The sequence below is a fragment of the Leptonychotes weddellii genome, chromosome 8, assembly GCF_054177405.1.
Source record: "Leptonychotes weddellii isolate Sample4059 chromosome 8, ASM5417740v2, whole genome shotgun sequence".
NCBI classification, from domain to species: Eukaryota; Metazoa; Chordata; class Mammalia; order Carnivora; family Phocidae; genus Leptonychotes; species Leptonychotes weddellii.
Genome location: NC_138376.1, coordinates 120426181 through 120440413, shown reverse-complemented (window position 1 = coordinate 120440413; position 14233 = coordinate 120426181). Strand labels below are relative to the sequence as shown.

General features: G+C 38.3%; 1 pseudogene; it reads right to left on the bottom strand.

The window, feature by feature from the left end:
* Window positions 1-10427: 10427 nt before the first annotated feature.
* Window positions 10428-10687, bottom strand: LOC115938345 (U2 spliceosomal RNA; annotated as a pseudogene).
* Window positions 10688-14233: the final 3546 nt, after the last annotated feature.

Sequence of the window (14233 nt, the reverse complement as noted above, 5' to 3'; positions counted from 1 at the left end):
TAGATGTATTATACACTATTAGGTACTGGTATTTAGTAAAAAGACATACTTATTAACCACTCTTCCACAAAAACAAGAAGCTATCAGCTAACCAACTGAGATTACAAAAAAAAAAAAAAAACTTGCCCATGTATTTGAACATGAAATTGTATTAGAAATCGTTGCATAGGACATGCCTGGCCTCAGAGACCATGACAAGTGTGGACAACCATAAAGAACATAGAGACACAACACTGCAAAAGTATACTAACTAAGGAAATAAGAGCAGGAAGGGTTGCCCGTTATATACTGTAAAGTGGTAGCCAAATTGAATGAGAATTCCTCAAGTTACGTTTTGGCTTCATGATTCTTAAAGGCGTTCTCTGGATTTTTTTCTTTATAGTTTACAGTATGAGTATTTGTTGCATTAATTTCATGATATCACTGTGGAAAACAAACAAACAAACAAACCCCTAGAGGGAAGTTATGCAACCTCTTTCAGAATACCCAGTAACAAAACATGGCTATCCATCAATATTTATAAACAAGTTTATCCACCCAACATTAGCTATAAAATGAGTATCCCCCAGGCTCCTCTGGCTGTGGTAGATAAACCAGCATATCTTTCTGTGCTGTGGCCAGGATTCCGGGACCGCATACAGAGTAAAAGAAAGGGCAGAAGTTCAGCCGGGCAGTGCCACTGAAGAAAATGTGACCAGATGAATGCACAGCACCCACACAGCAGAAAGCTGAGGAAATTTCCAGGCAGCAATGCAACAGGCAGCAGTGGAAATGAGGGGAAGAAAGGGATGGCTAAAATGTGTTTGGCTGAGAAAGAGATACAGCAGAACCATGCAGACCCAAATGGAATTCTATGCACAGCGGCCCATCGCCTCAAAAGGAAGTGAATCTCACAGTGTCTTAGTGGGGATGGGCTTCTGCTTCAGGGAACACAGACATGACTCCAAAGCCCAGCAGGGAAGGTCTGTGGAAGACAGGTTTTGTCTGGAGGTTTGTTGGGACTTGTTAGAGACGCCGTTCTGGAAGAAGGGACAGCGAGGCAGCACCAAGTGCCTGGTCACAGCCCATGAGTCTAAGCTCCCAGAACATCTGACAGACACTGTGGTTGGTTCTGGTGGCTGGGAATCAGAAAAAACACATTGGATAGACATGCCTGGAGTCCCCTGGGGACTGGAGCAAGCTGTGTCAGTATTAGAGAGAAGGCGAATAAACACTGGGTCAAGAAAGGGCTCCACGTGGGGCAGAGATGCAGGATAAAAGGTGGCTTGCAACTTTTTCAGCTCCTGAAAACCCTGACAGTGTTTCATTGGCCACGGTGGATATTATTGTGTACATCAATTTGCATCAGACCAAACTGGGTTTAAATTCTGCCTTTGCTTCAATATGGTTTGACCTTCGATGCATTACTTAACCTTCATTAGCCCCAGTCTCCTGATCTGTACAAACCTACATGCTCAGGTTGTTTCAGGAGTATAAAGTGAAGTAATTCACATCAAGTGCTTACCTGCTCACCATAATGCTCAGCCAAGACAGAATAATTTAAAAAATCAATAAATGGTAGCACATGTTCATCTCAGATGCTGGAGGAGGAAAGAGAATGTGCTCTTCACAGGCACACCATGAGGTGGGCAGGCATCTGTAAAAGAGATGGGGAGATAGTGTGGTGCTTTGGGGAAGGGGTTTCTGGATCTGGGATCCAAGGTAAGCCATGTGGCGCACTGGGGCAAACCAACCATTTATCTTACCCTAGACCTCAATTTCTTAGCAGAAGGTGAGGTCTAAGAGAAGTAAGGTGCATTTAGATTGGGAAAAACTGTCAAAGGTCGCCTCATCCACACTCTAACTTGTCAGCCCAGATGCAGGGATTTTTTTCTCTCCTCAACTTGGGTATCTCTAGTGAAAAGGAGTTCATAGACTTATTACACAGCCATTTCCTATTGATGTCCATCTTTAATTGTCAGAAAATTCTTCTTTAGATGAGCTGAATCTACCTTCTTGTTACTTAGTTCAGCCTGGAGCAACGCAAAATAAATATCTTCCTCCTTCTACACATGTGCCCAAGTGTATAAGGCTCTGTCCCCAAGTGTCAGTGATTGTGAAGAACTGGCTTACAATAAAAAAGAAACCTTGGGGGATACTCTTATTACTAGAACTCTTGAAATTGATTTATAGGGGACCTTTAATGAGAGCAGGAATGAAATTGAACTTGACTTAATTCAGAGTAGAGAATTATTATTAAGTGGCCAGAAGGGGTGCAAGATACTTTCAAGAATAAAGAAAAGATGTAAACCCTGCCCTTAAGGAGCTTAAAATCTAATTAATTTAGCCATGCTAATGATAGTAGAAGAAAGTCTGGATGAGCAAAGAACACAGTCCAGATACAAAGAAGAAGAAGAAGAAGGAGGAGGAAGAAGAAGGAGGAAGAGGAGGAGGAGGAGGACAAGGAGGAGGAGGAAAAGGAGAAGAAGAAAAAGAAAAGAGGACTCCCTGAAAGTCTACATTTATTAAAACTGAAAGGTAAAATTTTAAATTTTTATGATTTATTATTTCATTATAGAAACAATTTATGATCACTGTAGAAAAAATGAGAAAATTAGCAAAAGGAGAAAACTGCAGAACCATATAACTCCACTACCCAGATATATAACCAAGGTTAATTTTGTTGACGTAGGCCAAGGGAATCTTTTCTATAGATCCATGTAGATTTCTTTTTTTTTTTAATTTTTTTTTTTTTAAGATTTTATTTATTTGCGAAAGAGAGAATGAGAGACAGAGAGCATGAGAGGGAGGAGGGTCAGAGGGAGAAGCAGACTCCCTGCTGAGCAGGGAGCCTGATGTGGGACTCGATCCCGGGACTCCAGGATCATGACCTGAGCCGAAGGCAGTTGCTTAACCAACTGAGCCACCCAGGCGCCTGATCCATGTAGATTTCTATTTGGAATTATACTGTATATACTATCTCATAAACTTTCCCTTCTCCACATTTATTATGAGTATTTTTGTTAATAAATATTCAATCACAATGTGTTTAATGGCTAATTAGTATTTCATTAAAAGACTGCATCATCTTTTATTTAACAAATTGCTGATACTTAACATTTTGGTTTTTTCCAAATTTGGATAATGTAAATAGCACTCCGGTGGCTAAATCTTTGCATACACTTAATTATTTTCTTGAGATACATTTCTGAATATGGAATTGCTGGGTCTAAGCATATGCACATATTCAAGCCTTTTTATAAATACTGCCACACTGAACATTCCAGAAATATTATATTATAACAGGATAATAGTGATAATTTCTCTATCATTTACCAATAATGTGAGTGTTGTCGTTTTTTAACATCTGCCAATTTAACAGGTGACAAATCATATACCATTGTTTTAACTGGATTTCTTTGATTACTAAAATGTAAAAGGTCTTTAAAAATGGCTATTTGGCCGTCACTTTCCTTCTTCGTGAAATGCCTACTTTTATACAGGATATTAATTTTTTCATTCAACACATATTTTCTGAGTATTGCCTATGTACCACAAACTATCCTAGGTGTTGGGAATGTGTTGATAGACAGACAGACAGACAAAAATCCCTGCCCTCCTCGAGCTTACATTCTAGCGTGAGTCTATATTCTATGAAGCTTAAGGTGGAAAGTATATTGACCATTTTATCATATTGTGCAACTGTTTTTCATCCTTAGTTTGTCATCTGGAAGCAGATGTGTGTATCTAGGGGAAAGGAGTAAGTGGAGCCAGAGTGTGATAGAATATCAGAGGTGGACCAGATCTTTGCAGTATGATCCCCTCATTTTATGCATGAGGAACCAGAGGAGGCCCACAAAAAGGAAAAGACTTGTCCAAGTTCACGACAGACTAGTGACCAAGAGCCATCCCAGATTCCAGGGCAGTATCTAGTTCAGATTACTGAAAACAAAATCCTCTTCAATTCACTACCTTTATTTCACTTGTTAATTCTGCCTTATACAAATAATAGCTAACATGTACTGGAGGCTTTCTATGTGCCAAGCACTGTGCTCAGCACTTTGTATGCCTAAATTCCTGAAACTCCCCCTGGGAGACAGGCCAACAGATGGGCAAACCAGGGCTTGGAATACGTAAATAATCCAAGTCTTAATAACTGGTACTTGGCAAACCCTGACCGAAATCCAAGTCCATCAATCTCCAGAGGCCACCACGATCCTTCGCCCATCTCCGGTATGGTCCTAGGGAATCTGTTGGTGTGAGAAACGTGCAGGGAAAGGAGAGATTGAAGAACAAAGAAAAGCAAGAGGGTCACATTCTGAAATGCTGCAGATGGTGGCTGCTGTTGTGGCATGAGCTGTCCTGGGGAAAGAGCAGGTGGAGATTCAGCCCTGCGATAATACTGCGCCTACAGATTGGGGTGAGTCTTTGGGGACCTCAACTTGTGCATTTCATTATTTTTCTCCTCTGCTCACCTTTGGGCTGCCCAGTGCCTCCCGCTCCTTCCCCATCTCTTCTCACACATTTCTGATTCCTCTGTCCTATTAAAGTCTAAAGGATATGACAACAAAGTAAGAGTTATTCGCCCAACCTGCATGTGACATTTTCATTCTTAAACAAGTCAGGATCTCAGACTCTGGGGATTAAGCACTAATTGCAATTCCAGTCATCCACTTACTTTCATGATAAGAGACTTACAGTTTCTTTGTTTCTTTGTCTCCTGCCTCCCTTTCTCCCTCCCCTTTTGTCCCCCCCTTCATTACTCCCTTCCTTCTCCTCTCCCCCCCAAACCGTTCCTTGCTCCTCCCCTCTCTTTTTGAAGTGGTGCATGTCATTAGACCCAGTTATCCCAACACCTGGGCAGGCCTACTTTGAGGACTATTCCTTTTGCCAGAATTTTGACATTACTTCAAAGTACATGTCCAAATTATGACAAGGATAAGATCAGGAGAGTGAGACAGACCTTGGGCATTAGAGATTCTTCTATTCCTTTCTCAAGATGGGGAAGAGCCTCTCTACCAGCCTTTTCCACTCATGCCTCTTCTCATGCAAGAGCTCTTTCTGCCCCCTCAGCCACCCAGCCCTTCCACCTTGGGGTGCCACCTCAAATGGGAGAAGCCAGAGCAGCTGGGAGATGATCAGTGATGTACAGAAAGAGTGGCTCATCCTCTACAGCCAAGTGTCAGCCAAAGTCTGCAGTCAGGATGTTCTGCTGGAAGGCAGTAGGATCCCAAAGGCCTCAGCTCAGAGGTATGGAAACTGCAATTAACACTGACTTCTTTTGTAGCCAAAGGGACAAAGGACCTGCTGGGTAATAGAAAAGTATGGATTGGTGGAGAGTATGCAGATTTGTTAGTCTTTCCACAGTGTTATAAAAAGCTAGTATTTCTTTAGACCTAATTATTGGTGTTATTTTATTCATGGTGCATAAAGGAATTTTGGAACCTATGAAAACCTAATGCTGATAAATATTTTAGTGCATTTTCATCACTATGAAGAAGCATTTATTAAGTGCTTAACTATCTGTGATGTTTTCTCAGGTCTTATGCATGAGGGGAGTCAAACTAATACAACCCGGATGCTCAAAAATCAAAAATGTTGAAACAAACTGACTTAAAGGACATTCAAGTAGCAGAGTAAGTGTGTACAGAAGCAAGGGCAAATGATCTCAAGCACAAATGTAACTGGCATGCAATGAAGCAGGAAGGAGCTAAATGATGTAAAAGTGCTGAAAATGACATTTTGTCCAGAAAGGCAGCAGTTTTATGGTTAAGGCAGCTTTTGCTTATTGAGTTCAACCATTTTGTTTCTTGAGAAAAGAGGAACAGTTTTGTGTTTTTCTGAGTCATCAGAAAAAAAAGAGTATCGTCTGTTTTGGAGGATACTGTTTCACGGGACAATTATCATAGGAATTATAAGCGGCTGTCTACCTTCTCTCAAAGTACCAGATAATCTTGCCATCGGTTCCTGATAGCTGGGGCAAATCAGAGAAGGTGGCTGTGCTAAGTCCGTAATGTGTAGCTCATAGGATGGAAAGGACCAGAAGGAAGATGTGACCAGAGAAGTTCATCAAATGAATTGATATGAAGGTAGTGGTAGAATTTGTAGGAGAGAAGGCAAGCTGAGACTCATCTTCTGCTGGCCAAGTAACTAATACAAAATATGTGCTTGAGACATAAAAATGAAGAAGAAAATAAGAGGTGAGACCAAGAAGTTGCAATGAACATAAGTCAACTCAACACATGTAAGAACAAGCATGTGGGACAAGCCATACACTAGGAGAAGATATTCTCCAGCACAAATTGTTAAGGATCTGTGACCCAAATATATAAAGAAGTCCTTTAAAAAACACTAATAAAAGATAACCTAATACAAAAATAGGCAAATGATATGAACAGGCATTTCACAGAAAAAGAAATCACCTTTTACAATAGAAAATAAAATTAAGAAGTTTTAAAAATACCAAGTGTCAGCAAGGATATAGATCAGTTAGAATGCTTACACTCAGCTGCTGTGATCATACATTAGTAGAGCCATGTGGAAAGCAATTTGGTATATCTTTTAAAGTTATAGAAATGCATACTCTCTGACCCAGCAATTTCATTCCTAAATATATAACCTAGAAAAATACTTGCCCATGTGACTCAAATAGATATTTATAAGAATGTTCTAGAAGCATTGGTCTTCCTAGCAAAAATTGGGGGGAAAATATTAGCAAGAAAATGAGAATATAAAATTGTGAAATATGCATGCAATGGAATATTAAACAGGAGTGAAGAATCAATGCATGATTGCTGTATGCAACAACCTGCATGAATCTTGGAAACATAATATTGAGTGAAATAAGGCAAATTGCTTAAGTTTCCATGCTGTGTGGGACTATTTTTTTTATTAACATATAATGTATTATTTGTTTCAGGGGTACAGGTCTGTGATTCATCAGTCTTACACAATTCACAACACTTACCATAGTACTTACCCTCCCCAATGTGTGGGACTATTTTTTAAAAGCTCAAAATCCAACAATGGACAGATACATTGTAAAATATTTTTTTAAAAAAATACATGGGACTATCCTGAAGCTTTTGATATAGTGGAGGAACCACCATAGGTTTCAGAGAGCTACAGACTGAGATTTAAAGCTAATACAAATATGTCATCAAGTCTTTTTACTCCTTTGAGCATCAGTTTGTCATAATGTAACATAGTAACATAACATAACTCAATAGTTTTAATATAGTTATTAACTAATGATAGTTATTAACCCAATTTAGAAGTTACCAATTGAATCATACCTGAATATACATAATGTAGTGGTCGACTGAGGTCATTTACTAGGTGGAAAACTCCAAAATATTTTTCCTGTAGTATTGTCTTCGTTCTCAATCTTTTGTTTACAGGACGCCAATTTAAAGCACTCCATTCAGGATTAAAGTAGTGACATTAAAACCGGGCTGGATCAAAAGACCACCTGGTCACAACTCTGGAACCAAAGCCTGGGGACCGTTGCTGAATCTGTGAGTTCTGCAGTTTCACAGCCAGTATCCAAATGGGGAATTTATGATTTATGTCTTGCCAGGTAATTCATAATTATACAAGCAAAGAAGAAAGTTCAATATAATATAATGCACATTGATTTTTTTGGGCTACGCTATAAAAGCTTGATGTTAATATATAGGAAAGAAATTCTCAATGTTCCCCAAACATTTTGTTGTTCTAATAAATGGTTCTTAATGTTTAGAAATCACCTGATTGTTCTCATAGGTCTTGGAGAGTTTCAAACCCATTTTTATTACGAATCATGATTCAGGCTCCTGGTAGACAGCTTTGTGAGCATAATGACCTCTCTATAAATATTACTGCTGAGTCAAAACTAAGTGGAACAAGTGAATAGATTTGTGGTTTTCTCCATAAGGACTTAGAAACCCCCAGGTTTTATCTCAGTCTAATTATAGATTTTGACTTTTTCAAGGTACTAATCAAAGCTTGGCCCCTACACAGATCTAATGGAGCCATGTTTCAAAGGCCACAGAAATGGGCAGGTCATTTAAAGGACCATGGAATTAATGAGTGTAAATCCATGTATCTTTGCAGGCAAGAAGATATTTTCTATCTGAGGAGGGCCTGAAGCAATGAGGTGCCTCAGACATAATAAAAGCCTGATGCAAAGAGGATTTGAATTCCAGTTAGTCTCTGTAAATATGTTGATAACAAAAGTCTCAGGTGAAGAACCCAAAGAAAGAGAACAGTAACTACTTTGCAGTGACAAAAAAAAAAAAAATTATTAGGATTATTCTGAAAATAAAGGAATCTTGGGACCCTAAAAAGCTGTTCTTTCTAATTTGTAACACGGCTGAGTGTATGGCAGAAAAGCAAGTGTTCAGGCCCACACCATGACCCCAAGCTATCCTGGCACACAAGGTATGAAGACGATGGGGGAATATTGGTTATGAGTTATGATTTTGGCCTGGGTGTGAATTCTAATTCTATCTAATTGACTTTGAGGAACTTGTTTTAATTCCTTATGGTTCAGTTTCCTTATCTGTAATTACTTCACAGGATTATCAGATTAGAGAAGATATAAGATCATATAAGATCATGTGTATACCACAATGAGATATCACCTCACATCTGTTAAAATATGTACTCTCAAAAAGACAAGACATAACAATTGCTGGCAAGAATGTGGGGAGAAGGGAACTCTTGTACCTTGGTGGTAGGAATATAAACTGGTATAACTACTATGAAAAATAGTATAAAGTTTCCTCAAGAAATTAAAAATAGAAAGTTATATGATACAGCGATCCCACTTCTGGGTATATATCCAAAAGGAATGAAATCATTATGTTGAAGAGATATCTGTACTCCCCTGCTCCTAGCAGCATTATTCACAATACCAACACATGGAAACAACCTGAGTGTTCACTGATGGATGAATGGACAAGGAAAATGTGGCACATATGTCAATGGAATATTATTCAGGCTTTAAAAAGAAGGAAATCCTGTCATTTGCAACAACATGAATGGTTCTAGAGGGCATTTTGCTAAGTGAAATAGCCAGACAGAAAGACAATACCACAGAGTAGCATTTATATTGGGAATCTAAAAAAAAAAAAAAAAAAATTTGGACTCAGTAAAAAAATATATGAGTTAATGAATATGTTAATTAACTCAATGGGGGAATCCTTTTAAAATGTGTGCATATATCAAATCCTCATTTGTATACTTCAAATGCCTTATAATTTTATTTGTTAATTATAACTCAATAAAGTTGAAAAATTAATTGATTTTTTAAAAAAGATCATGTATATAAAATGTAGCACTTGGCCTGTTAAATGCTCAAAAAAAGTGGGGCAATCTATTGTAACTACAGAAACAGAGAGTTAAGCTTAAGAAGACTCACTTTCTTGATGTACTTTCCCTCCTCAAAAGTAGGAGTATTTAGCTTCTTTTAGGTGGATTGTGCAGTTTCTTTGACATTCTTTGAATGTCACAGGATTAATATCTATATTGTGAGTTTTTGCTAATTTTCTTACTTTCAGTTTCTGTTATGACCCCTTTGCTAAGTTTGGCTCCATCTCACTATCTTTTCTTTTAACAGAATTGAAATCAACTACCAGAAATCATCTTGTGGTCATCACTGAGATTATATAGCTGTGACCAATCACTTGTCACTTTCTGATAATTAAATACCTTGTCAAGAATGGCATCTCCCAGCTGCCCACTTTCTTGATAGTCACCTTTGGAAATGAGCCACCATATTGTAGTTTTAGACTATCATTTATCCAGCATTTTTCCTCAAAGATACAAATCCATAGGTCAGTTTATGTTAACTGTGGTAGATAACAATACCAATAATTTTTCATCCTAATAATTAGCTCTGCTTTCCTTCAGACAGAATATCTTTTGGAGAATCTTTCGGGCAATCTTTCACATGATAAGTAAGTAAGCAAAGTTGTAAAAAAAATTAAATATATATCCTCAGAAATCTATGGGGGGGAAAATGGCCCTAAGAAAGAACTCTGTGCCCTCAACAGAGGTAAAGAGAATGGAGCTACATATTTCTAACACAAATCCTCCAAATCATCTCTCATCTTCCATAATTCATAGACTTGCTCTTTAACATCAGATCTGTGGTCGTGCACAAAGGTCAGAGCTAAAGAGTACAAAATGTGTAAATCTGAGGGCGGAAGTTCTTTTGCCCCATTACTTATTTATCAAACAGGTTGATGTCAGAGAGAAAGCTTGGGTGGTGTTTTGCCTTTCTTCCTCCCATGCAGATAATCACCCTTGTGTCCTACCTTGTTAACCTTCTCTGTTTATTTCTATTTCCCTGCAATTTCTTGTAATAGTTGCCAGTTAATCACAAATACATTAAAAGATTTCTTTTTAATCTAGCAGTCTTCACTGTTTTGTGTTATCTATGCAAACAGTTACCCCACTGCTAAAGGGTGTCCAATCACGCTCACCACAGGGAAAACCAAGGGGTCAGCAATTGACTTTGCTTTTGTCTAAGGTATCAGATGTAAAAGCAAATTAGGTATCTAAAAATAAAAACTAAAATTAAGACTAATAAAATGGAGCTTTGACTTTTCTCATCACAGACTCATTTGTACTTAATGACCCAGACCGACTGGATAGGTAATGGTTATAATCTCTCCTGAAATGGATTTTACACTTGATCTTAGCCAAAAGGCCGAGAAGCGATCTCCTGAAATGGATTTTAAAAATGGCTGATCCATCCCTCCTTTCAGGACAGGCAAATGGGCACCAACACAACAGAGAAATAAGAGCCTGTTTATGCAGTTATACATTAATTTGTTTGTAATATTGGCTGGAAGACCAGAGAGAGACGTGCTAGCTAGTGTTACTTAAATGTGTCGGCATATAAATTCATTGTACATTATTTTGCTCACAGAGCTCTCTCTGCCAGATCAAACACATGAAACATCAGAAAAACAACACCAGAATTTTCTATTCAAAAACTCAACCCACTTTGCTTTAATCAGAAAGAGACCATTTTAGTAATACAATTTATAGAACGCTTCTCTTTGCTTGGATGTACACGCTTCCTCTTTCTGTTTACAGACACTCCCTCAAGTTGCAGACAATTTTATTAATACCTCTTCCCAGATGAATATTTCCTACCTATCCCTCTCCCCACACCTGTTCCTTTCTTCCTCCCACTCTCCTCCCCCTCACCACCAGCGGTACAGGAACTAGTTCTGGAGGGATCGTAGCGCCACCTGAAGGCTGGCACACAAAACTATCTTAACCATTGGCTTCTCTACCATCTGCTTCTTTTCTTCTCCAAAGGTTCTTTTTATGCACATATTTTAGCATCTTTTCTAAACTTTTTCTTATTCAAAGTTATTGTCCTTCCCACCCCCAATTCAGAGCCAGGGGAAATTTTAACAATCACAAGAAATAAAACAATTGTACTCATGAAGCACTTCTTCTTCTTGGAGAGGCTCTAAGTTATTTAAATTGACTTCGTATTTATTAAGGGCTAGATCTTCTTGTATTTTAAATATATTAAATTACCCGTTCAAACAAAATTAACTAAGTGAGAAACTTATATAATTCATCTAATCCTTTTCCCAAACTTTACATATGGCTTGATAGTCCATTTGAATTTATTACAAACTTTTGGGGGAAACCCAAGATAAGCAAGATAATTTATGAAGGAAAACCAAATCATAATATGATTTTATCTCTCTTTCTCTCTCTCACACACACACAGAGAAAGAGAGAGAAAGAAATGCCTACTGTAGTGATATCATTTGAAAGACAACTGTCTTCTGTCTTACAAATAAATAGGTTAATAGACTTCTCACAAGAGTGAGTCAGCTTTGCTAGTTTGTCCTTTTTTATTCCTCAGATCCAGCACCACAGGATTCAAATCTCTGTTGACAAGTGTTTGTAGATGAATCACAAATGCAGCATATATGTGGAATCAGCACACCAAGCAAGCAGGAGCTCTAGTTTCAGTACAGCAATTATGTACAACAAAAGGGACTCTTCCTGCCTCTACCAAACCCCACACATTCATAGGTACCACACAACCAGTCAGCTCTTCCCCCATTCACATGGGAACATGGGGCTTGGCCAGAGTATTCTTTGTGTGTTGGCTTTAAAACTCCTGTAAAAATCCTATGCAAGTAAAATGATACCAGATCTTACCAACTCTTCCACATGATGTCATTATTTTCTTTTAAAAATATTTGTATACATTTTATCTATAAACCGCTATCCTAGGAATTATAAATCTGTAAAGCTTCCATTAGGCAAAAGCATACTCTCACGAAATGGCCTTTCCCTGAGCTAAAAATGAGAGAAAATCTAAAAATTACTTTTGAAGAGAGATAAGAGTCTCAAGTTTTTTGCTTCAGTGACAGGTTAGTTTGAAACTGGATCAACCTTATGGGCCACTCGCTATTATTTACATTTTGTCAGGTTTGAGGGTAAGGCCAGTATATGGATAAAGGGGAAAATCAGGAACACTCCTTGGATATGGGAATTTTTTATCACTACTGAATATTGTGTAGGCCAGAACTCTCCTCAGCAGAAAGTACTTTCAAGTTGATCCATACTTGTTTTCTGTAAGGGTAGGAGGAAAAAAGTCCTCATCTTAAGATACGTCCCCATGGTTCTACCAGAAACAAAGGACCTTGAATTAGAGGAAGAAGTGAAGAATCTGAGTAGACAGGAGTGGAAGTTCTCCTTTCAGACAAACACAGCCCTTAGGACAAGCTTTTTATGGGGATTAGTCTGCCCTATGCTCTATTTGGAAAAGCCACTGGTAATTTGATGAATATTCAGTTTTGTTCTTGGGACTTTATCCTTCTTGAAATGTGAGAAATCAGTTTATCTAGTTCTGATATTTAGATTTCTCCTTTCAACTGTTTTTTCTCTACAATCTATTCCTTGTGAATAACACCATTGTACCTGTTTGGGTTTTCATTGGTAGTTGCCAGCCTTGCTGTTCTTGCTGACTCTTTACAAAATCTGGCCTTTTCTAAAGATGATTCTAGAACATCATATCTCTTTTAACGTGGTTAAGTTTTTAAGGAACAATGTGTTTCCTTCCAATTAGTCTAAGTTGTATAGCAAGCTTTTTTTTTTCCACTTTCTCTATATAATTGGTTTTAACGAAGTAAAAGTTTCTGCTCCAAAAAAGAAAGAGATCGATACAATTTCCAGTAATTGCTCCTCATGCTATCATTTCCCAGGAAAATGCACAGATATGAGGACTAGGACTCTTGATTTCAGGACATGCAATCACAGCCTTGTGTAGTTTGTCTAGGAGATGCTGAGCACAATGCTGGGACAGTCCACAGCCCTCCTTGGCCCTAAAATCTGCCACAGAGCTACCTTGGGACACCATCGCCAGCTGATCTGCCACAAACCCCCCAAAACACCCCAGCAGTTCTCTGAGAAACCAACCTGCATGTCCATATGTCTTCCTTCATGCAGTATCTGAGTCTTTTCCTTATTTTTCTTTAACTTTTAAACTTTTCAATAATTTCAAATGCATAAAAACGTTGTGAGGATAGCCATAAAACTCCCATATATAACCTTTACCCAGATTCAACAATCCTGTATGTGTTGTCTCATTTTCCTTTCCCTCTCCCCCCCCTTTCATTCCCTCTCCATTTGAAATTGGAAATATCAGGATGCCCCCCACCCAATACTTTAACCCTGACTTTTTTTTTTAAGATTTTATTTATTTATTTTTTTTTCTTTTTTTGACAGAGAGAGACACAGTGAGAGAGGGAATACAAGCAGGGGGAGTGGGAGGGGGAGAACAGGTTTTCCACGGAGGAGGGAGCCCGATGCGGGGCTCGATCCCAGAACCCTGGGATCATGACCTGAGCCGAAGGCAAACTTAATGACTGAGCCACCCAGGCGCCCCTAACCCGGACTTCTTAAGATAAGGATAGTCTCTTGTGTACAAATGTATAATTATCAAAATCAAGACATTTATTTAATACTGATACAATACATTTTCTAACCTAGAGTGTAAATGAATATTTAAACTTGTCAATCATACCAGCAATGCCTTTTAGGGATCTACATATGTCTATATATACATATGTATGCATATATGTGTGTATATATGTTACATATTGTATATACACATTTCCCAGTCCAGGATCTAATTGAGGAGCATGCACTGTACTTAGTTACCATGTGTCTAAAGCCTCCTTATTAGGAACAGTTCTTCAGCCTCTGTCTTGACTTTAATACTTTA